Raw genomic sequence first — 24,542 nt, forward strand, 5'->3', positions numbered from 1 at the left:
TACCTTTCTACCCATCATGGTCATGAGGGATCTAACCACAGTAACAGTTATCTCCAATCTATTGACTGTGGCAAAAGGGGAAAGAGCTTGGCATAGGGAGCAAGTTTCTGCTCTTACCCTCAAGTGACACATTTTCCACTTGAAACTCAATTGTCAGGCCTAGTCATATGCTTCACTCAGTAACAAGGTGAACAGAGCATAATGGAAAAGCTGAAATGTTAGGAAAACCATTTTCATGACTATCAGAGTGAACAGTTTTTCTTTTTATTTTCTAAGAAAGGTCTCACATCTCAGCTTCAACCTTTATCTGAATTCAGAGGCAAAGTATGCCGACCTGGTCCTTTTCACAATATGAAACAAACTCGCTAAACATTTGTATGGAAAATTATGCAAGTGTTTATGTTTCAAAAAGGCAACTTTTGCCTTTTAAGAATATTAGAAAAAAAGATACCTGTTATACGAACCTCTGATTCACATATAGTTTTATTTGTGTCTTTGGATTCGAGTCTTAGCTCTTCCTAGCTCTATATCCCAGTCTTAGCAAAACTAATAATGAAATAATAATGATAAAATATGGCAATAATTTGGTGGCTTCTCTGGACCAAGCATGTTGTATAACATTACACTGATGAATTAATGTAATTCTCATAACAACTTTGTGAAGTAGACACCAATAGTCTATTTTATAGAAGCTACTAAAGCACAAGAGAGTTGCAAACCTTGTGTAAAGTCCTACCTCTAACAATCCAAGGAGGTAGGATTCCGTTTTTAGCATTCTGCCTCAGTTACTATCGTAGACTACCCTTCTGTCTTCCTTTCTTTACCATGGTACTACATGTGCTTATTTCATTTTATTTTGATTTTCTGAGAGTTGTTTAGACTAGTACCTACCATATTCGTATCAATATTGAAATAATGGTCATCCTGAATCAGTGACAATCTTTGCTGAATTTTCATACCTTATTCTCTAATACATTCATCTTCTAGTCTACTTTTAAATGTTTTAAAATCGTTTTTTAATAATCCTGCGCCAGACGTGGTGGGTCATGTCTGTAATCCCAGCCCTCAGGAGACTGAGCCAGGAGAATCACTGTGAGATGCAGGTCACTTTGGGCTATAAAGTGAGTTCAAGGCCAGCTTGCACTACATAATGAAACCCTGTCTGAAAAAGATAAACAAACAAACAACAAAAACAAAATCAGAAGTAATCCAAGCACATTAAGCTAATTCCATTGATAAAATATCATGGTAGAGTCATTGAATACTAATCTCCTAAAATATATCATGTGCTCTACTTTCCGTTATATTGCCCATAACCTAGTTAGAAGAAAATAACACTTGGGGTGTTTTACACAGTGACTTTTTAGTACAGAGTACTGGTAATATATAGAAGGGAAAGAGTTAAAACAGGGAAAGTTGAGGTGTTCACAGATCTAAAGCAGAAGGCCATATTGCCCCAGACTTTCAAAGATGGTGCAAAGAAATTTGCTCCCTAGTCCAGGAAGTAGGAACATTTAGTAAAAATTACATCAAGTAAGGGGCTATTAGAAGGCTCTCCAACCACGGAAGGGAGGTTATCTTCAGTTGTAAGGTAAATACATTCTGCTCAAGGTAGAACAGCACGGTGGCTCCTCCTCTTCAGCCTCTCTGGAATTCTACCAGCTCCTCCCATTCGCAGGCATTTCCAGCCAGTTGAAATATGAATGTAGCTTAACAAGCATAACTCCTCACAAGACAGAAAAATGACTTGAAAATAAGCAACTGACTAGCCTGCCTACCATCTCCGTAATTTTCTGCAGGAAAAATTCACTTGCCTTAAACGTGTTATTTCATAACAATCAGTTTGAATAAATTTTTCACTTTTAAAGTGACTGAGTTGTTATAATAGAGACACAATCACTCTGGATAAGGTTTACTAATCATTGAGGGGTTATAATTTCACATAGCAGATGAAAGCTGATGGTTTATGGCCTGTTGTGTATAACTGTGTGTTCCTTTCTGTCTGTTCCCATCCTAGTTACTTGAAATTGAAGTATTTTATTTTAGAATTAATTACTGCCTTTTCCACTGGATGACGAACAATAACAGTATTTTAGCTGATACGTGGGATTATGATCCATAAGAATAAAATGGAGATCTATGACTATGTCTATGTGCCATAAATTTACCTGTTGAGAACAAAGTCTACTAACCTGGCATTGGTGAGCTGTGAATATCAGCACTTCTCAAACTGTTTTACATACTTGTTACTTGTGCTGATAGAAAAAAATAAAAATATAATCAAATAAGTTTGGGAAAAGTGCATAATTTATCCCTCTTTAGAAAAATCACAATATCTAAAATATTAGTGATGTTTGGGGAAAAATTAATTCTGTTTAGCATTCCAAGGTTAATACATTTAGAGGCTTTGTCTTCCTACAATCATTTAGGTGAGATGCAGTAGGTGTTTGAACTAGGCCTGTGAACTTGGGGTGATGTAACAGATGGTGACAACAATTTGAACATTAATTAATGGGAACTGCCTTCCTGTTGGACCAGGAGTGATACTAAATTGAAGTGAGAAATCAAGAGAAGCCAAAGGAGTCAATGGCAAATTTGATCATTTTGAAAATGATCCAAAAATAGGTGTTTAAATAACACACTAGGGAATGGATGAAGGTGTTTATTGTAGCATCATTTCTACTAATAAGAAATCTCAAGGCTCAAGTAGTGCAGTTGGTTAGCGTGCAGTATTTATAGAATAGCAAAAAATGTGAGAACAGAGACACACTTACCACCATGGTAATAATATATTAGATATAATGAAATGTGTAGAATAAATTCTGAACCATTTGTGATTACTACACTCCTGTTCAGAATCAGTAAACTCTATATTAATATACTTGGAAATGTTTAAGTCTTGTTCTGTTAGAAGTATCGTTTTGTAAAATACACCTGAATTTTAGTAAAAAAAAAAAAATCACTGGGTTCTTGAATGTTTCCCTAAACTGTCATGTGCACAGAGACAGGGCTTCTGATAGGTGGCTGGATCATGCAGGTGCTGTCCTCCAGGATGAATTCATCTGCTGATGAGCTTAGTGGCTGACTATGCTACTGGGAGGTAGAGATGGGGCTGGGTTAGAGGCAGGCCCCTAAGAGCTGGGACCTGGAGGGTGTGTTTTTCTCCTGAACTCCTTCTTTATTTTTTAAAAATCTTCTAAGGAGGAAAAAATAACACAAAATTTCAAAATACGATAATTAGAGGGTAACAGTGATTAATACATAGCACGTTATTATCTTTAGTTACTTATAGTAGAAGATATCAGCGTTTGTCTAAACAATATTAGCACAAACCTTTCTTTAAAATCAAGAGAAATTAGTAGTATAACTATTAATTATATATATACATAAAATTTCAGCTTCTCACAATAAGGATATGATGTTTATACATGGAAGTGTTATTTGTTTCACTTATGAGTATGGTCTCAAATTGCTACTATTTATCTATGAAAGTCTTAAGTTTATCCTTCTTTATGGCTGAGTAGCACTCTTTTGTATAAAAATACCACATATGTGTTATCCATTCTTTGACTGATGGACATTTAGGTTGTTTCCAAGGTCCAGCTATACTAAATTAAGCAGCTATGAACATGGGCGCACATATATTCCTATGATATGGTGTTTTTAAATCATCTGGGAAGGTATACAGAAGGGGAATAGTTGGGTCAAATCAGACCTATGATCCTAGTTTTTTGAGAAATCTCCACAGTGATTTCCAAGTGCTAGCACCAGTCTATACTCCCCCCCAACAATGGAGAAAGGTTCCTTTTCCCCCCATGCTCCTTCTGCATTTGCTTTTGGTTGATTTCTTGATGATAGTCTTTCATTCTGGAATTTCAGTGTTGTTTTAATTTGCATCTCAAAATGATCAGTGATGTTGAACATTTTTTCATATATTTATTTGTTATTTGTATTTCTTCATCTGAGAAGAGTGTATTCATCTCAGATTTCCATTTTTGGATTCAGTCTTTACATTTGGTAGGTCTGATTTTTTTTTTTTGGAGTTTTTTTTGTATGTTCTCAGTAGTAATCCTTTGTCTGAGGACAGCTGGCTAACATTTTCCCCTTACGGTGGGTTGTCTTTTCACTCTGTTGGTGATTTCTCTTGCTGAGATTGCAGTTGTTAATTCTTTGTGATAGTTCCTGTGCAATCAGGTTTTTATTCCTGAAGTCTTTGCCTACACCAATGTCTTCAAGAGTTTTACCCATTCTATCTTCCAGCATATTTAATGTTTCTGTTTTAATATTTAGATCTTTGATCCATTTTGAATTTGCATGGTGAAAGATTTAGTTCCAGTTTTAATCTTTTACATGTACAGATCCAGTTTTTCCAGCACCATTTATTAAAAAGGTTATCCTCTTCCAGTGAATGTATTTGCCACCTTTGTCAAAGACAAGGCGGTTTAGTCTGGAGATGTTTTTGCATCTTCTAATCTGTTCCGTTGATCTTTAGGTCTGTTCTTTTTTTGCCAGTACTATGCAGATTTTATCACAGTAGCTGTTATGGATTAAGAACTGATGGTCAACTGAACACTGGCTGCATTACATCAGCATGGCACTGAGCGAAGATGCTCCACCTGAGGAAAGTTGCCAGGGTAAACAGGTGGAGAAGAAGGGAGGTGTTAGGGGTTGAGGTGTTAAGGCGTTGTAGCATTGTGGGTTCTCCTACAGGTTGCTGTTTGAGCCATTGGTTCTCCTGGAGAAGCTCTGGTCCTGACATCGAGCATTGCTTCCTGGATCCGGAGGGGAAGACGTGTGCCATTTGGTCTCCAGGATGAACTCGTCACACTGCTTCCTGGCATGTACCCGACTGTGCTTGTTGTTGGAGCAGCTCGGGGCCTCCATGTCGCTAAGGACAGCTGTGATGCCTTTCAGGATAGCGCTGGTCTTTGTTGTGAGTGTGACTTCTTGGCTCCAGCGTAGAACCCTCATCCCACTAGCACGGCTCCTTCATCCTGCCGGCATAGACTTTCTGACTTCCACTGCTGACCCTTGGGTCTTCCCCACACGGATCTGTAAAAGAGACTGGTGTGCATCTTTCCTGTGGGCTCTGGACCTCCAGTTGGTCTCCTGGAGGTGTTGTCTTGAGCTCTGGATTTTTATCTGGACTCATGTGGGACATTGCTGTGGGGTTTAGGCTCTTGACTAAATAATCTATGTGTTTGGTGTTCCAGATAGATTTCCTGCATTTTCCTGTGTTAACTCCTGGTGACCATTATAAAAATAATTTTATAAACTCCACGTCTTGATCCTAATTGTTCTCTGTGTACAACCCCTGACTACAACAGTAGCTTTATAGTAGAATTTCAGCTTAGGGATTGTGATGCCTCCAGTCTTGTCTTTGTTGCCCCAATCGCCTTTGTTACTCTAGGTCTCTTCTGGTTCTAAATGAACTTACAGAATATTTTCTCTAGTTCTGTGAGATATGCTATTGGAATTTTGATCAGAACTGTATTAAATCTGAATAACAGTTTTGAAGTACAGCCATTTTAACTATATTCTTTCTACCCAAGAGCAAGAGATGTCTTTCCATTTTCTGATATCCTCTTCAATCTCCTTTTCCAAAGTACTGTGTTTTCAGTGTAGAGGTCTTGCACATCCTGCAGTAGATTGATTCCTAGATATTTCATTTTTTTCAGATGCTACTGTGAAAGGTGTTGCTTCTCTGATTTGTCTCTCAATGAGTTTATTATTCATGAACAGGAAGTTTATTGTTTATTTAAAAATTTGTTTTAGATATACTTTATGTAATTTTAAGTTTTAATAATATAAATATTTTATTTTATTAAAATTATTCCAGAAAAGTAATTAGCTAGCATTAAGGACAAGCTAGCTCAGGGCCACCACTATACCTACCTCTTCTTTTTTCTTTTTTACACAGAATAAAACCAGAAAAATCAAGAAGCAAACGAACAAAAACAACACAAAAGCAAAGTGACAACAACAACAACAATGGCTAGGATTTCAAAACAAGACAACAGGAGTTTAACACGCTATACTGTACATTGTTGTCCTCAAATTAACTGCTCAGGCTACCAGATACAGGCACGCAAGACTGATCAAACAATTTACCTCTGAGCAGTTTCTTTCCCTTTTACCATGTCTATTGTAACTCTGGATCTTATTTACACTTTCAGTTTCTTTTTCTTTCTTTCTTTCTTTTTTGGTACTGGGGATCAAATTCATGACCTTGCGCTTGCCAAGCAGGCGCTTTTGCTGCTGAGCTAAATCTCCAGCACCAAAATCAACAGCTTTCTTTTTGTTTTTTGTTTTTTCTTTTTTTTTTTTTTTTTTTTTTTTTTTTTTGGTACCAGAGATCGAACTCACCACCTTGCATTTGCCAAGCAAGCACTAAAACACAGCTGAACTAAACCCCCAGCCCTCGCTTTTAGGGTCTTTTAGTGATACAATACAGTGTTTACATATGCAAGTCTGATTTATTTCACTTATGAGTATTTTTTCTAGTTGCATTCATTTCCTACAAAAGCCTTGAATTTATCATTCTTTATTCCTGAGTAATATTTTATTACATAAGAATACCACATCCTTTTTTATCCATCCCTCAGTTGATGTTCATTTGAGTTGTTTCCAAGATTTAGCTATTACAAATTGTGCTGCTATAAACATGGGTGCACATTATATTGCTGTGGTATGATGTTTCCAGTTCTTCTGAGAAAATACCCAGAAGGAGAATACCTGGGTGAAATGAAACTTCTAATCCTAGTTTTTTGAGGAATCTCCATACTGATTTCCGCAGAGGTTTTGCAATTAATTTTTTGATGTTAGCAATTCTTTCTGGAGTGAGATGAAATCTCAGAATTGTTTTAATTTGCATTTTGCATTGAATGACAAATGATGTTAACATTTTTTCATGTATTATTTTTAATTTTATTTAAAGAAAGACTAAGCAAAACAGAAAATGGCTAGAAATAATACATACATTCAGAGAAAAAATAAACAGTAAGAAATCACTAGTTGATGTTTACATATTGTCCTTTTACTAATACTTATTCAAGATACAAAAGTAGAACCTATAAAGTGGGAATTCAAACAATGAACTGCAAACAGTTCTGTTCAACTGTCCAACAAAAACTTAGTAATGTGGTTGTCAATCCTATACACTTAGACATACATGCAGTTATACATATCTTCATTTATGTTGAGATTGAACAAACACAGGCAGGCTAATATCACTCTGAACAAAGAATAATACTATGGCTGGGTTTTACAATATGATACTCCAGGATTAGCACTGCGTATTTTAGTGTCTCTTTTTCTTCAAACTATCTATTCATTTCATCATGTGTCATAACATCAGTTCTCATAAACTGTTTATAGGTCCTACACATGCATGAGTCTCAACATGTATTTTTATCCTTTCTATATTAGAGGGAGAAACAAAACAAAGCAAGACAAAACAAAACATATTCCTATAAACACATGAAATGAAAAAGACATATAAGACCATTGTACAAAGAGTTCTACCATGGTTGCTGTATTGTCTCTTGTTATCTTCAATAGAATTGACTATATCATCAGACATAGTATAATTGAATATATCAGTACATAACAGTATTAATAAAAACACAATTTTGTGTATAGTATAAAACTTCAAAAACAGGCAGTTATCAAACCAGAATGTGTATCGTAGTGAGTCTTGCCATCTGCAGTGTAGTTGCCTATACTCTCAGACTTGATTCTATCAATCATATCAGTTTTCAATAAAATCTGTCAATACCAAACAGCAATCAAACAAACCAGATTTAACTAAGATCAGCCATGATAAAATAGTATAAGTCATACAGGACTCTAGATTAAGATAATAGTGAAATTAAAGATGATTACTGTGCTATATCCTGATGTTTTTGTGATAGCTGTCTGTGCCCTCAAATCTAATGCAAGTAGACAAACTGGGACAGAATAAAATCTATCTAAGCAGAATGATGCGAGTAATGTGGGTTTTAAATCCTGATACACTATTAACAATATCTTCTGCCACCTTTTTAAGACTCTCCCTCCCCTTTCACTTCCCCAGGGTACACTGTGTATTTTTGGGTCTCACCAAGACCCTTGGTTTTAAATGGGGGGGGTGGCAACCTGCTATTTACTTAAGTGGTTCCAAACCTTCTCTCTCCTGGACTTGCTCTCTAATTGTATTCATTTACCTATTAAAGCCTGTCTTTCCAACCTATCCACAAATACTGGTCTAGCTGCCCCTGTTACTCTCTGGTTCTCTGTCACACAGAGTATTGTTTTCTCATATTTGGTTTTCAGTCCATGTATTCCTTTTCATGTTAATTATACTTCCTATAAATAGCATCTCAGTGGACCCTGCTTCCTGATCTTTTCCACGTGTGGTTCTTTTTTTTTAATTTAGTGTATCAAGGTCATCTATATAAGAGATTATAATCAACTTTCTGTGCCTCATTTCTGTTATGCTCTTTTTTTGCCATCAGTTGTCTGCTTATCTTCTTCATTCTGTTTTCTGCTCCATTCATTGAGGCCTCTCTGCCACTGTTCCTGGAATCCTAGTACTTTTCTCTCTCTCTAAAATGCCCTGCAATATTCTCTGTAGAGTTGGACTGGTGGTTGTGAATTTCCCAAGTTCCTCTTTGTCTTGGAAGCATCTTGTTTCTTCATTAATTTCTAGTGACAGTTTAGCAGGATATATCAATCTGGGTTTGAGGTTATTTTCTTTCAGAGCTTGGAATATTTTGCTCCAGGCTCTTCTTGACTTGATGGTTTGTGTTGAGAAGTCTGCCATTATTCTGATGGGCCTTCCTTTATAGGTGATCTGTTTCTTGTCTCTAACAGCTTTTAATATTCTGTTCTTAAATTGAATTTCTTGGATCTTGATTACTATATGCCTGGGTGTAGCTCTGTTTTGGTTGTAGGTGGCTGGAGTTCTGTATGCCTCATACATCGGAATATCATTTTCTTTTCCTATGTTTGGGAAGTTTTCCTTAACTATTTCTGCAAGTAGCCTTGTAGTTCCTTTGTTTGTACCCCTGCTACTTTATTCACATTCTTTATTCTCAAGTTATAGATCCTCTTGTTGTCTTGTGGCCTTTGTATTGTTACTGCTTGTTTCCTTGTTATTTTTAAAACTTTTCCCATTCATACTCCCACATTGCAAAACTGTCCTCCACTTTTGATAATCTATCCTTAGCTTCTTTCAAGCAGATTTGCCATCTTTCCATAGAGTTTTAAATTTCCTGGTAATTTCTTTGAATCTGCTTTATATAATCTATATTTTCTTTATATTCTTCATCAAATGGTTCTCTCCTTTGTTGGTCTCCTCCCTTCTTCCACCTGTGTCTGCTTGAGGGGTGCTTAGCATCTTTTATTAATCTTCTTATATCTTGCTTTACTTGGCTAAATATTTCACTTTTGAACTTATTTATGAGGTCCTGAAGATATCTCTTTAGGTCCACTGGTGCTGTGTCTGATATTGCATGTTTTCTGTTCTCATTCTCCTTTGTATTAACCTGTCCTGAGTCAGTGTTCTCAGGGTTGGGACCTGGGGACTTTTTGTTGTTGCTTCCTCTTCCCATCATTTTTGTTTCTTCCAGTGGGTCCCAGTTTCTTTCTTTGTTGATTACAATTTTTCTGAAGCACACTGGCTAGTTGACCCTTCCCACTGCAGTTTGCTAGTGAGTTACAAACAGGGGCAGTGTATGCTGGCCCTTTTCCTCCAGGTCAGTCAAGCTGCTGAGGCCTGCAGTCTATTAGTGTGTACCGCCTCCCCTCTGGGTCAGTCAAACTTCTGAGGCTTCATTGATTTTGGATAACCTATTGGGTCTCAGCTAGGTCCTGTGACCCAGGCCTAGCTCACTCCACCAATCCCATTTGGGAAGCAAACAACTGACTGAAGTCACTGCTGCCCCTTGTACTTGCCAGTCCTGCCCGGCCCCGAGTGTTGTCCACTGGAGCCCCCCTTTCTGTGAAATGGCTCCACTTCCGTCACTCACCACAGGTCAATGCCGGCTCCCCGCCAGCTCAGCTCTCTGTTCAGCTGGCTGACCCCCGACCTCAGAGTGACTGCACCTCCGGTGAGTCAAAGCAGAGGGAATTCAGATGGCTTGGCAAGCCACCCACTGCAGTGGGAACACTGAACCTTTAGCTTTTACAATAATAGCCCTGGGACTGTATGTTTGACTGTATGTTTGGTTCTTCTCACCTTAGTTTTTTCTTGGGATGAGAGAATTCATCTCCCTCTGTTTTGGACTTCCCACACTGTATTATTTTTGGAATCTAAATTGACTATCTCAAGGAGCCTCTGTAACCAGCTGTTATCTATCCACAATCTTTGCTCCCTCCTCATGCGTTTATTTGCCATTTGTATTTCTTCATCTGAGAATTGTGTATTTATCTCAGATATTCATTTATTGTTTAGGTCTTTATTTGGGGTGCCTGATTTTTAAAAATTCTTTATGCATTCTAGATAAAAGTCTTGTCTGAGGGAGAGTTGGCAAAAATCTTTTTCCCAGTCTGTAAGTTTTCTTTTCACTCTTTGGTGATTTCTTTCGATGTGCAAAAACTTTTTAATAAGGCAAGATCTCAGTTGTTGGTTCTTTGAAGTACTTCCTGTGAGTTTCGTTTTTGTGCATGAATTCTCAGCCTATTCATGTCCTTGAGATTTCTACCCACTTTGTCTTCCAGAGGTTTTATGTTCCTGTTTTAATATTTAGATCTTTGATCCATTTTGACTTTAGTACAGGTGATAGGTATGGGTCTAGAGCAAGTCTTCGGCATGTAAGAAGCCAATGTTTCGAAAACCGCTTATTAAAGAGGCTGTATTTTTCTAGTGAACATGTTTGGCCTTTTTGTAAAAGATAAAATGGCTGCATGTGTTTGTAGTTGTGTCTTTATCTTCTGTTCTTTTCCACTGATCCTCAGGTCTAGGTTTTTCCCCCCAGTCCCACGATAATTTTATGACAGTAGCTTTATAGTGTACTTTCAAGTCTGGGGTTGTGATGCTTCTTGTGTTGTTTCCCAGGATTGCATTTGCTATTCTAGGTCTCTTATGGTTCCGTACTGATTTTTGGAATCTTTTCTGTAGATCTATGAGGTATGCTAATGATATGGGTTACATTAAATTTATATAATAGTTTTGGGAGTATGGCCTTTTTCACAGTGTTAATTTTTCCTGTACATGGGCAAGTGACATCTTTCCATTTTCTGGAATTCTTCTCAATTTCTTTTTTCACAGAACTGTAATTTTCAATCTGTAAATCTTTTACATCCTTTGTTAGATTAATTCTTAAGTATTTCATTTTTGGGGATATTATTTTTAATGATATGTTTTCCCTGATTTCTCTCAGTCAGTTGTTTGTATACAGGAATGCTATTGCCTTTTTAATATTGACTTTGTAGCCAGGTATACTGCTGAATTTTTTTTATTAAGTCTAGAAGTTGGTTCATGGAGTTTTGGGGTCTTCTATGTAGACTATCAGGTAGTAGGTGAATAATTTAATTTAATAAATGATAATTTAACTTTTTCCTTTCCTATCCTTATTCCTTTTATTTCTCTCTCTTGTCTAATTGCTTTGGCTAATATCTCCAGAACTATACTGAATAGGAGTGGTGATAGTGGACAACCTTGTTTTGTTCCTGATTTTGGAGTGAAAGCTTTCAGATTTGACCATTTAATAAGATGTTAGTTGTTGGTTTTTATAGATGAGATTTAGTAGATTGAGATAGAGACCATCTATTCCAGTTTTCTCTAGGATTTTTATGATGAATGAGTGTTGGACTTTATAAAAACTTTTTCTGCATCTATAGAGATGATTGTGTGATTTTTGTTTTTTCTCTGTTAACATGGTGTGTTACATTTATTGATTTCCATGTGTTGAACCAATCTTGAGTTCCTGGGATGAATCTCACTTGGTCATGGTACATAATTTTTTGATGATTTGCTGTGTTCTGTTTGTTAGCATTTCATTGAGGATTTTTGCACCAGTGTTCATTAGAGAGAATGGCCTATAATTTTCATTTTTGGTTGGGTCTTTCTCTGGTTTTGGTATCAGAGTAGTACTTCCAGAATAAGTTAGAGAGAATTGCTTCCGTTTTCATTTCATTAAAGAGTTTGAGGGCTATTGTTACTAAATAATCTCTAAATTTTTTGTACAAGTCAGCTGTGAATCCATCAGGATCTGAGCTTTTTTTATTGCTAAGTTTGTAATTATATATATATATATATTTTTGTCTTTTTCCTTTTTACCAGTATCAGGGATCGAACTCACGACTGCCTGCTTGCAAGGCAGGTGCTTATGCCGCTGAGCTAAATCCCCAGCCCCTGTAATTATATTTTTAATTTCATTAATTAATGTTGGGTTATTCAGAAGTTTTTATCTTCTTGACCCATCTTTGGTAATTCATATGTTTCTAGGAACCTGTCCATTTCTTCTATGCGTTTGATGCTTTAAGAATAAAGGTTTTTACAATAGATGTTGATGATCTATATTTTCACAGAATCTGTTGTGATTTCATCTTTTTCATGTCTTGGTGTATGAATTTAATTTTTCATTTCTTTTTTTATAATGTTGGCTAGGGGTTTATCAACTTTATTTATTCTTTAAAAAAAACCAACTTTTGAATTCATTAATTCTTATTATTGTTTTCTTAGTCTCAATTGTATTAATTTTGCTCTGATCTTTATAATTTCATCTGTTCTTTGACTTTGGGCTTGAATTGTTCTTTTTCTAGAAATTTGAGGTGCAGCATTTAGTTGTTTGTTTGTGCTCTTTCTATTTTCCTGATATGGAAATTCACACACTATAAGTTTCCCTCTGAGAACTACTTTTGTTGAATCCCACAGGTTCTGGTCAGTTTTATTTGCATTTTTGTTTGACTGCACCTATTGCCTAATTTCTTCTTTAATTTCCTCTTTGACTCATTGTTGTTCAGTAGGGTGGTATTTAATTTCCATATATTTATGGAGCTTTTGAAATTTCCTTTATCATTAATTTCCAATTTCATTGCACTGTAGTCAGATAATGCGCATGGGATAATTTCAGTTCCTTTGCCTTTACTTAAGCAGTTTTTATGGGCTAATATGTGGTCTAATTTAGACAATGTTCCATGTGCAGCTGAAAAGAATGTGTATTCTTATGTTGTTATGTGGAACACTCTGTACATGTCTACCATGTCCATTTGTTGACAAGTTTGATTTAGTTGTGTTATTTCTTTGCTGATTTTTTATCTAGTTCATCTGTCTCTTTGTGAAAATGGAGTATTAGGGTCCTCTGTTATAACTGAATTATTACTTATTTGAATTTTCATGTCTATTGATATTTGTCTTACATAGTTGGGTGTTCCCACATTTGGTGCATGCGTATTTGTGATTATTATCTCTTCCTCTTGAATTTTTCCTCTGATAAGTATATAGTGACCTCCTTTATCTCTTTTGATCATTCTTAGTTTGATGTTCAGATTGTCTGTAAACAGAATAGTTACCCCTGCTTTTTTTTCTGGATTCCAGTCACATGGAGTATTATGCTCCATCCTTTGACTTACAGTCTATACATTTTTTTGATGTAAATATGTTCCTTGTATATAGCATATTATTGGTTTTTTTCTTAATCTGCCCTGCCAGTATGTTTCTTTTGATTGGTAAATTAAGACCATTTACATTAATGGTTATAACTGATATGTATTGGCTTATCTTTGTCATGCTATCTTTTGCTATTAGTTACCTACTTCTTCTCCTTGTTTAATTGATTGTCCTACTTGTTGGTTTCTATCCATTGTTGTTCTTTGAATTGTGGTTATTTTTATCTCTTTCTAGAACATGTTTCAGTACTCTTTGTAGGGTTGATTTGGTGACCATAAAGTTCTTCAGTTGTTCTTTTTGGTGAAAGTATTGTATTTCTCCATTGATTTTGAAATACAGTTTTTCAGGATACATCAACCTGGGTTGGAAGTTGTTTTCTTTCAATGGTTGAATAATACTTCACTCTACCCTCTTCTTGACTTGATAGTTTGTGTTGAGAAATCTGCTGTGATTCTGATCTGCTTGTTTTCTCAAACAGCTTTTAATATTGTTCTTGAGCTGAATTTCTGGAACCTTGATTATTATATGTCTAGTTGTAGATTTATTTGGGCTATGGCTAATTGGAGTTCTATATGCTTTACTTATTTTGATGTCATGCCCTTTTTGATGCTTATGAAATTTTCTGCTATTACTTATGCAAATAATCTTTGTATGTCATTTATGTTGTCTCCTTCCTTTACATGGACACTTATCAGCTTTATATTGTTTCTCTTTGCATCATATTGCCAGTTTAATTGTTGTTTCCTGATTACTGTTATTTTTAAGAGATCATTTGTAACATGATCGCTAGCAACAATCCTGTCTTCAAGGTCTGAGAATTTGTTTTCAATTTCATTTTTGTGGTTTAGTTAGCTTTCAATGGAATTTTTGATTTCCTGAATATCTCTGGATTTGGATCTGTGTCTTGTATTCTAATTGTTTCCATCATCGTTTACTCAAGGTTTCCGTGATTTTCCTGTGCAACTCTATTTGTTTATCTATGTCTTTTTGGTTATACTCACCAATTTTTTCACTGTGTTTATTTCTTTTTTTACCTGAGAGATTATTTTTGATCTGATTTTCTTCACAGCTTCCTGGAGTTGTTTCTTTTACTTCCATGCTATCGTTTCAGAAATTTCAGGTGTGTTATTCCCAAATTCATCCATGTGTATGTCTGTACTTGATCTGGATTGGCAGGAAGTTTGTATTTTCATTTTTTCATTCATTTTGGCATTTTTCTGTGTTTCTTCAAATCAGCTGGCTATCAACTCCTAGTGGCTTCCTGTGCTGGCAAACCATCCAGCAGTGAGCCTTACTGAGGGCTGCTGATATCTATGGGTGTCTGGCCTCAGATCCAAGCCCCTGTGGCTTCAGAGATGGTTCCTGGGTGTAGATGGGTCATTGAATGCAACTTCCCTGTCCCCATTAACCTCACCTACAGTTCCTGCATGTGGTCAGGTCACTAGATACAGCTTTTCAGTCCCTTTAGGTCTCACCATGAGTTCCTAGATGACTGCAGGTCACTGGGAATAGACTCCTGAATTCCTCAGAGATGGTTCCCAGGTGTGGGTGGGTCACTGGATACAGATTTCCAGTCCCTGTGGGCCTCACCAAGGGTTTCCAGATGACTGCAGAATCCTAGGAGCAGATTTCCAGTCCTTGTGGATGTCACCGAGGGTTTCTGGATGCCTGCTGATTACTGGGTGCAGACTCTCAGTCCCTGCAGGCTTCAGAGATGGTTCCTAGGTGTGGACATGTCACTAGGGCTGACTCCTTGTCCCCAAAGGCTTCACTAAGGATTCCTGGATGACTGCAGGTTGTTGGTTGCAGACTCCCTGTTCCTGCTGGTCTCACTGAGGGTTCCCAGATGACTTTGGTTGCTGGTCAGGGATTCCCGATGGTTCCCATGTGTCGGTGGATCACTGCAGGGCCTCAGATATAGTTCCCAGGTGTGGGTGGATCACTGGGTGAATACTCTAAAACAGAAGCCTCAGCAAAGTGTCCTGGGTATAGGCCGGTCACTGGGCACAGACTCTCATGCCCTTGGGGCCTCACTGAGGGTTTTCAAATGATTGCCAGGCTGTTGATTTTTGGGTGTTGACTCTGTACAGTATGCTCCTGAATTTACTTATTAATACTGCCAGTTTTTTAATGCAGTTTTTGGGGTCTTCTATGTAGAATGTCATGTCAAAGATAAATAATTTAACTTCTTCCTTTGCTATCTGTATTCCTTTTATTTCTTTCTTCTTTTGATTGTTGTGGCTAAAATTTCCAGGACTATGTTGAAGAAGAGTGGAGATAGCAGACATCCTTGTCTTGTTCCTGATTTTGGAGAAAATGTTTTCAGTTTTTGTTCATTTGTATGATGTTGGCTGTTGGTTTGTCACAGATAACTTTTATCAGATTGAGATAAAGACCACCTATTCCAATTTTCTGTAGGGTTTTTTTTTTTATCATGAATGGGCACTGGACTTTATCAAAAGATTTTTATGCATTTATTGAGATGATCATATGATTTTGTCCTTGGCTCTGTTAGTATGGTGTATTACATTTACTTATTTACATATGTTGAACCATCCTTGCATCCTGGGGTGAATTCCACTTGATCATGGTGTATGATCTTCTAGATAATTTGCTGTATTCTGTTTGTCAGTACCTTGCTGAGGACTTTTGTGGCTGTGTTCTTTACGGAAATTCACTTGCAATTCTCTTTCTTAGTTGGATCTTTCTCTGGTTTTGGTATCAAGGTAATGCTTGCTTCCCGGAAGGAATTAGGGAGTATTGTTTCCTTTTCAATCTCGTTAAAGAGTTTGAGAAGTAGTGGTGTTAGGTCTTCTCTAAATTCTTATAGAATTCAGCAGTCAATCCATCAAGGCTTGTGTTTTTCTTTGTTGAAGTTTTTCAATTGCATCTTCAATTTGATTGATATTGGTTTATTTAGGATTTCATATCTTCTTGATTCAGCTTTGGTAATTCATATGTTTCTAGGAATTTGTCCATTTCTTCTGCATTTTCCATCTTACTGAATACAAATTTTCAAATTCAGTATAGGTCATCTGGATTTCTGCAAACTCTGTTACAATTCCACCCTTTTCATTCCTAATTGCATGGATTTGAGTCCTTTCTTTCCTTTTTTTGATGTGGTTCTATAAAGTTTTGTTGATTTTATTTAATCTTTTAATGAACATGTCTTTGATTCATTGATTCTTTGTATTTGTTATTGTTTTTAATCTATAATGCATTCATTTCTACTTTGATCTTTATAATTTCCTCCCAATATATGAGCTTTTGGCTTGTCCTGCTGTTCTTTTCTTAAAAGTTTGAGGTTCATCTTTAAGTTGTTTATATGCACTTGTTCTGTTTTCCTGATATGGGTGTTTGCTGCTATAAATGTCCTTCTTAGGACTGCTTTCATTGTGTCCCATAAGTTCGGGTATGTTATACTGTCATTTTCATTCAACTGTAAAAGCTGTCTAATTTCTTCTTTAGTTTTACTTGTGACTCTGGTTGTTCAGGAGACAATGCTTCTGTTGCTTGCTGACTCCTGATCATCTTGATGTGAGCAATTTTACTTTGCCCTGCCCTTCCACCATGCCTTTTGTTCTTAGAGCCAGCTAGCCACTGATTAAAAGCACAGGCCAGAATAAACCCTTCATTAAGTTACTATGGTTGCGGAATGTGTCCCAGTGATAAGAAGTTGCCCCAACTAATGATTCCCAACTGTCAGTAGCTTAACATGAGAAAAATGATTTTTTTACTTTTTTTTTTTTACATAGTGAAGTGGATCTGGCAAAATTATTTGTTCCTTTCCATTCATCAAGTAGATATGGAAAGAAGGTAAAGAGCACACCCAAAATGTGTGGTTTCTTTCATTTCATGAACCATTGGACTGCATTACCTGATGTGTTTTGAGAATGTTGGAACTGGATGACTCATCTCAGCAGGGGGAGGAGAAACTCTAAGAAAAAATGGAATCATCTTTTAAGAGAAAATGATGCTAGCAGTGCATTTCCTCTTGACTTGCAGATCTCCAACATTCAGACTATATTTCCAGTGAAACTAGAAGCTACGTGAAACCCAGAAACTCAAACTATGGTTTAATGGCAGCCCAAGGTATATGTGTGGCTGGGCTCTGGTGGGAAGAGCTTTGGGAATACTGAGCAGCTCAGCGAGAAACATCCTGTATACTCAGGGCTCTGGGTAGCAGCAGTCTTCATGGAGAAATTGCAAAAATAGGAGAAAAACCAAACTTAAAGCACAAAAGTTCAAATTTAAAGTTAATACTTCTGTGAAATAAATATAGCTCAAGTAAGACCACGGTCAAGCATTTGTTATCTGCAAGTGACAGCAAAGGTGCAGACCCTGTCCCAGAGGACCCAATTAGACACTAAATATAGATTCCATGTTAAATAGTTTTGAAAGGATTTAGGAAACAGGTATCTTATGATTCCTCCTTCAAGAATCTTCTGAAATACAAACAACCAGGAATAGCACAAAAATATCGGCCAAAGACTGATGGGGCTGAGTTCAGCGACACACATCTATAATCCTAGCTACACAGGAGGCTGAAACAGAAGGATCATTTCTGGAGCTGTAGCTCAGCATTACAGTGTTTGCCTAGCAGGTGCAAGGACCTAGGTTCAAACCCTAGCATGCCAAAAAGTCTGCACTTGAATTAAATACCACCAGAACTAAGAAAATTATTAAGGAAAGAGAAAAAAGAAACTTCGGAATAAGGAGGTGGAAGATACAATAAGCTTGTTGCTTGTATCACCATGGCTCCAAGTAGGTCAGTCACATGTATATTTATGATGATTGCTGTTTGAGGAAAACAAAGGATTTAATATGGAAAACAAATTTAAACACTAAGAAACAAGGTGATCACAAGTGTCTCTTACAAACTGGTATGCCACGAGTGTCCGCAGGCTAATATTTCAGTACCCGTGTTTATTTGGCTGTTGTCACAGGGCATTGTAGAGACCTGTGTTTGTCCTTTTGAGGTAAGATAGAAGAAATAAAAGGTACATAGAAGACAAGGAGAGCACAACCGAAAATTGTACTTTAAAAAGACTGCAACCTTCGGGCCTCAGTCAAAATTACCCAGGGTGAGCCACATAGGCACTCTTTTGCTTAAATGTAGGCTCCTTTTTATTTTTCAGATTTGTTACACCCAAAATTCTTTTTTTTTTTTTTTTTTCTTTTTTTGTCTGTTTTGAGACGGGGTCTCGCTATGCAGTTCAGGCTGGCCTTGAGCTCACATTGTAGCCCAGGCTGGTCTCGAACTTGCAACGATCCTCCCACCTCAGCCTCCCGAGTGCTGGGATTACAGGCATGAGCCACCAGGCCCAATTGCCCACAATTCTTTAAGGAATACTGAAAGTCCATAAACTGGCTTGAGAAAGTAAAGAGCAGAAACTGGATCTCAAGTTAAAAGAACAGGATGAAAGAATCCAGGATGTTTAAATTACTCATTAAAAAAGAAAGAGAGAAACAAAAGGAAAACCGGTCCATTCCTATAGAATGGGCTGCTAAGCTTTGAGGGTAGGTGGAGCGAACCACCTTTTCCTGGGGTTTTTGCCCCCTAAAGAGAAAAATAAATATTCCCTGTTCCAGAAAATAAGCACGTTTCTTTATTGAGGTTCTGCACCCTATTTCTTTGTGTACCTTTTTATTTATACATAATAAAACCTTTCCATGCACCTTATTGATTAGTCCTGAAAATTTTGTTTCTGTGACGAGAACAGTGAACCTGCAATCCTATTTTACAAAGAGTGGATTAAGTTCTTTATCTTCAGGAACTTTCTCAGACCCTATTTGGGGATACTTTTAGATATGCTGGAAGCAGAAGGGAGCTAGAATGTGACCTCCAATTTGGGGGCTCTCTGCCCCAGAGCCAAGCTTCCTGGAGATGCATGGGCCTGGATTCTGCTTGGGATTCACACATGGAGGCTTCTCAGCCCCAGCTACAGACTCAACTTCCCTTGCTTGCTCTGAGTTATTTTTGGTTGGCTACATATCATTTCTTGTGGGAGCCAGAAATACCTGTTTCTTCTTTCTCATTCCAGCCCTCCTCAGATTTCCTCTGATTTCCCCTGGATTGCTTGCTTTCCAGAGCCCCTGCTGGTACAGCTGTGTGAAGGTTTGAGGGCAGGAATGGCGGGAGTGGCGGGTGTGAAAAACTAATTCCTTTACGCCCCTGAGTGAGGAATGTTTGTGCTGTTGTATGATCAGCCACTGATTTGTTATAAGCTTATTTTAATTAAGCCTCATAATGAGTGCTGAATAGGCTTTACAGAAGTAGATGTAGCAGTTTAAAAGAGAAAAGAAACAAGGTATGTCAGGTTTTTCTTCCCCCCTAGTAGCATCAAACCCAACATGTTATCTTAGCAAAATCAGTTCAGTTTTATTTGTATGTAGTGGATTTCTCTGCTTGCTTCATTGAGTGAGATGGTTAATAACTTTATTCCACACCTGAGAACAGGACGATTTGGTTTGTCTGTACAAGTTACTGTAGGACTATGACTGTAGGTTACTCTATAGGAAATTAGAAAAGAGGATGGCTTAAAAATCTGCAGGGAGGAAGTTCTTGTCTCCTTCTTCATGTAAACTGGAGTTCATGGCTCATAATTATGAAGAAGGAAAATGTTGTGGAAGCCTGATTCCAGAATGGAGAAAGTTTCCCTGCTGTGTTTCATGAAATGCCAACATCAGTTTCTCGACATTCTTGGAGATTGATTAAAAACAACACCAACAACACCATAAAAGCACTATGACTCAGTCTTCCTGCACTCAGATTGACATGTTCGTACTCTTTCAGGAATCCACTGCGAGCCAAGTAAATGGGACAAAAAGGGGAAGACTTTACTGGCCTAAAGGGACACAAGGAAGTGCAGAGGGCCAGAGGGCTACCTGACTCTTTGCCTATGTGGTGATAGGCAGCCTCAGGACCTGGGCAGAGAAAGAGTCACTAGAAAAGGGAGATGGGGCCAGGAAGCACGTTGATTTATTCTGCGATTTTGCTGAAGGGCAGACCTGCTGTTGCCAGAAATGGAAATTTCACATACATTGCACTGGCCTACTTTCCTGACCGTATCCTGAAAGGCCTTTTCTATTTGGGCTAAGAGGTGAAAATAAGGAGAACAAAAGGGCAAAGAAGCACAGTTATTTAGGGAAGTCAGAGAGAACATGTGAAACATTTGGGTTAAAACTGGACAGAGAAAAGCAGCAGTTCAAAGTCTCTCTGCAGGAAATTAGACCACAGGGTGGACTTGAAAGCTGCAGCTTTGCCTCTGCGGAGTGTTAGCTTCCTGATTCTTGCTGAATAACAAGGAGAGCAGTGAGTTTTCTCTCCCCAGAGGAGGCTCGGTGTCAGGAACGGTTGTCATGGGTGTAGCACTGGTCCATGCGCAGCACAAGCTCTGTGCCCGTGAGCAAGCCAAGTGATGAGCTGATGACGGTAAGAACTGCTCTAAGTCCCCAGAATGCTGGCACCGCTGTTTTCCCTTTTCCTGGGATTTAAACCTTTGCTCACCAGGATCATTGTATGCAAGCAATTTGTTTAGGGCTGTGGCTGAAAAATGGCATTGAAAGAAAGCAAAAGCTGAATGCTCCTGGGAAGAAGAGCATCACGGGGCTGAAGGCAGGCACCCAGACATGTGAACTGTGACTTACACAAGGTCACGGGTTGGATTTTCTAGGAAGCAGCCACTGAGATGGAGACTAGTACACAGAATGCTCTAAGGGAGAGTGTCTTTGTTCAGGATCTGTAGAAGGGAAAGGAAAAAGGTAGGGCTGGGAAAAAGAAAGAGTTGAGAGAGCCTCAGGAGGAGCTTTGGAGTTGGCACGGACCGTCATTGGCGTGAGTTGGAGGGAATGAGTAGACCTTCATACCTCACAGGGATGAGGCTCGGGCCGCCCTTGAACAAGGTGTGACCTTCATCAAGGCAGCCTTCTCCAGCATAGGAAGCCCCAGAGGGCTGGAAGACAGTGCTTCTAGGAGCACTCTCAGCAGTTGAGGAGATGAAACTACAAACCAGACACCCTCAGTACCTAATACAATACATGTACAGTTGTGCCTTGACATGCACAGGGTATTGGTTCTAGGACCTCTGTAAATACCAAAATTTAAGGATGTCCACATACCTTATATAAAGTGAAATAGTATTTGCACATGACACATACATATCCTGCTGTATGCATAAATCTTCTCTAATTACTTACAGTTCCTAATACAATTTTAAGGTGATATAAGTAGCAGTTATCCCGTGTTGCTTAGAAATTCAGGAAATCATCTGTGCATGTTCAGTACGGATGCAACCTGATCAGCCCAGTTACATGTGCCATCCAAGTTGGCTGTGTAGCTCCTGGATAAGAAGGGCTGACTGTCAGTGCTAATGTACATTTGTGACCAGATGTTGAACTGACTGACTACTTGAAGAATGCCAAAACGCCAGTAGTCCTGTGACACTGTTGTTCATTTGCACTAGGCAGCATGGCAGAGATGATAAAGATCTATAAAACAGCATGGCCTAGATAGTGTTGACATTAGTGCAGTTATGTCTTCATTCACATAATCAATCTTATTCTTCCAAACAGAGAATATTGGTGAAGTGTTTCTCTACTGGGATGATGTTTCTATCAAAAGATATTTAGTCATGTTTGGAAATATTTTTTCCAGTTTTTATTGGTATATGTTTGCAATAATGATTACTTTCCTTGTGGGGAGTTAATACATGTACCAAACACATTTTAATTCTTTTTTTCTGCTCCCTCTTTCCCCTTGCTCTGTCTCTTGATCCCCTAAATAATACACACAGTTTAAATTTTACAGTTTCTATATGAGAAGCATAAAATATAAATAGTGAGATAAAAGATGGCTAATAGGAAGTAGGCAGGTACATATTTTTCACATGGCAACACTTTTGACTGCTCTGATTGGGCAGGGAAGTGCTATTGACATCTACTGGGTAGAAGCCAAGAATCCTATTAAGTAAACTACACTACCCAGAGCAACTCTCGTAATGATGGTCCTTTGAATAGTGCTCAACATAAGAAACTTACCTTAGCCATAGAGTAAAAATGAGAGTGCTTGATCCAGCCTCACTCCCTGCTCTCTGATACATATCTCCTTCCGTGTTTAGAGACCAGGATTATTTTTAGGCTGATGCCTCTGTACGAGACCAAATTGTAGTTTTTCTCAAAGCATCAAATACATGCGAGAGGTGTTAAACCTTTTAATCCTGTATGGGATCATCAAGCAAACAGGTCAGAGAACAGGAGTGCAGTTGCAATATACATTGCAGACTGTGTCTGGTCTTGAGTCTTGGTTCCTGTTTACATTTCATGATACTTCAGGACCCAGAAGAAGCTGGGTGTGAAAATGCTATGCAGTTGTTCTTGGTTTCCTCAGGGTCTTGGAGCTAGGGGTTGGCTAAGAGTGTCCTTGAAGCTGACCATAGGTGGAAACATCCAGTTAAGAGAGCGTTACCTTCTGTTTATGTCTTGTTTCTTTATTTCCTCAGTGCTCTGAGCCCCAGTTATCTTTCTTCTGCACAAAGTCCAGAGGGCAGATAGCTATATCTCTTATCTCCTGCTTGTGTATCTGTTACAATTCACTAGAGGAACAGATTTAATATCAACCTCCATTTACACATGACTTACAAGGCAGATTTGCAATAGCTGCCTGCAGAGTCAGGTGTGGAGAATGTAGAAGGGCTGCTTGCACGCTGGAGATCCAGTCTGCTCCGGAAGGCTAAAGACGGATGTTCAAAGGTGGCGGTGAAGACTGGAGCTCCTTCGAAGCGCTGAAGCCACACTTCCTTCTTATTTCTGGTTCACTCCATCCAGGCTTCAAGCCTGTTGGTTGGTGCCACTAACACTCACAGAGAGTCTTTCCTCTTTAATAATTCTGTTATCCAGGCACACTCAGAATGATGCTAAGCCAATCAGCCAGGTGTTTCTTGTTCAAGCTGACATTATAGTTAATTATCACATCTTGGGTCTAAGGCAACCTGTGAGCTTATGCGATGGGCCATATTCAGGGAACTAGTCCTTTGTCCAAAAGAAGGGATGTAGGTCTTTTCTCTTTTCCTTTTCCTTTTTAGGAAATAAAATTGTTAATCAATTTTTTGTGACTTATTTTTATTTTGAAGGTAGTAAAATACAGCAGAGCAAGAGAGCACAAAGCCAATCGAGGCAATGCAGTGAAACTGGTACAGAGCTTCACAGAGGGTCACCGAGATCACAGTAATAGGTCCATAGTATGTCTCGTTATCTTCACAATATTGTCCGTCCAATGGGGTTTAACAAAATCAAACCAAAAGCAGAACATTATATAACCAATCAAAACAGAATATAGAATAGAACTCATCAGAACAAAGCAAAACAGTGAAAACAATGTCTGCCTTCAAAGAGATGGTGGGATGAAATCCCCCGTATTTGCTATATTGCATAAGGTCATCCTCCCAAGAGATGCTCAGAGCTCTGGCTCCCAGTTGCTAATGGGGGGGGGGAGAATAGAGGGAGGGATGTTTGATTCTCAGCCCATGCCCCAGAAGACTCACAGGAGACGCTGCTGACTGGTTCTCTTCCTGGCTCACCCGCTGCTTACTAATCAATTTTTAAAACTTGCTTTAGAATCAGAATCTTTATGCTCATTGACAAAAATAGAAACAACAAGGAGCAGCTTTCCATTTAATTTTTTTCCAATTTTTTATTAGGACATGTTTGCCCACCCAGTTCAAACAGCTCAGTGAATTAAAAGTCCCCAGGATCAAAATTACTTCAATTTAGAGACTATATTTTTGTTCATGAAGTTCATGAGTTTTTTTTTCCTGAAAGAAAATCACAGATGCTTCTTGTTAGTGGTGGAAACATAGAGCCTTGAATTCTAGCCCTTAAGTCTATGGGGATCTATGTTATGTGAGATTGTAAAGTCTCTTTTGCTTTAATAACTAAAACCTGGTTTTTA

The 24,542-nt window shown here is 38.1% G+C and overlaps 1 long non-coding RNA gene across 1 annotated transcript in view; it reads left to right on the forward strand.

The window, feature by feature from the left end:
* Nucleotides 1–17,690, forward strand: part of LOC134477516 (uncharacterized) — a 55,884-nt gene extending 38,194 nt beyond the window's left edge. The window contains exon 3 of the long non-coding RNA XR_010049540.1: nucleotides 17,600–17,690. This is a non-coding gene — a long non-coding RNA (uncharacterized LOC134477516). The remainder of the gene's footprint in view (nucleotides 1–17,599) is intronic.
* Nucleotides 17,691–24,542: the final 6,852 nt, after the last annotated feature.

The sequence above is a fragment of the Cavia porcellus genome, unplaced genomic scaffold (assembly GCF_034190915.1).
Source record: "Cavia porcellus strain 051 isolate PalLab524CR breed Dunkin Hartley unplaced genomic scaffold, mCavPor4.1 scaffold_9, whole genome shotgun sequence".
NCBI classification, from domain to species: Eukaryota; Metazoa; Chordata; class Mammalia; order Rodentia; family Caviidae; genus Cavia; species Cavia porcellus.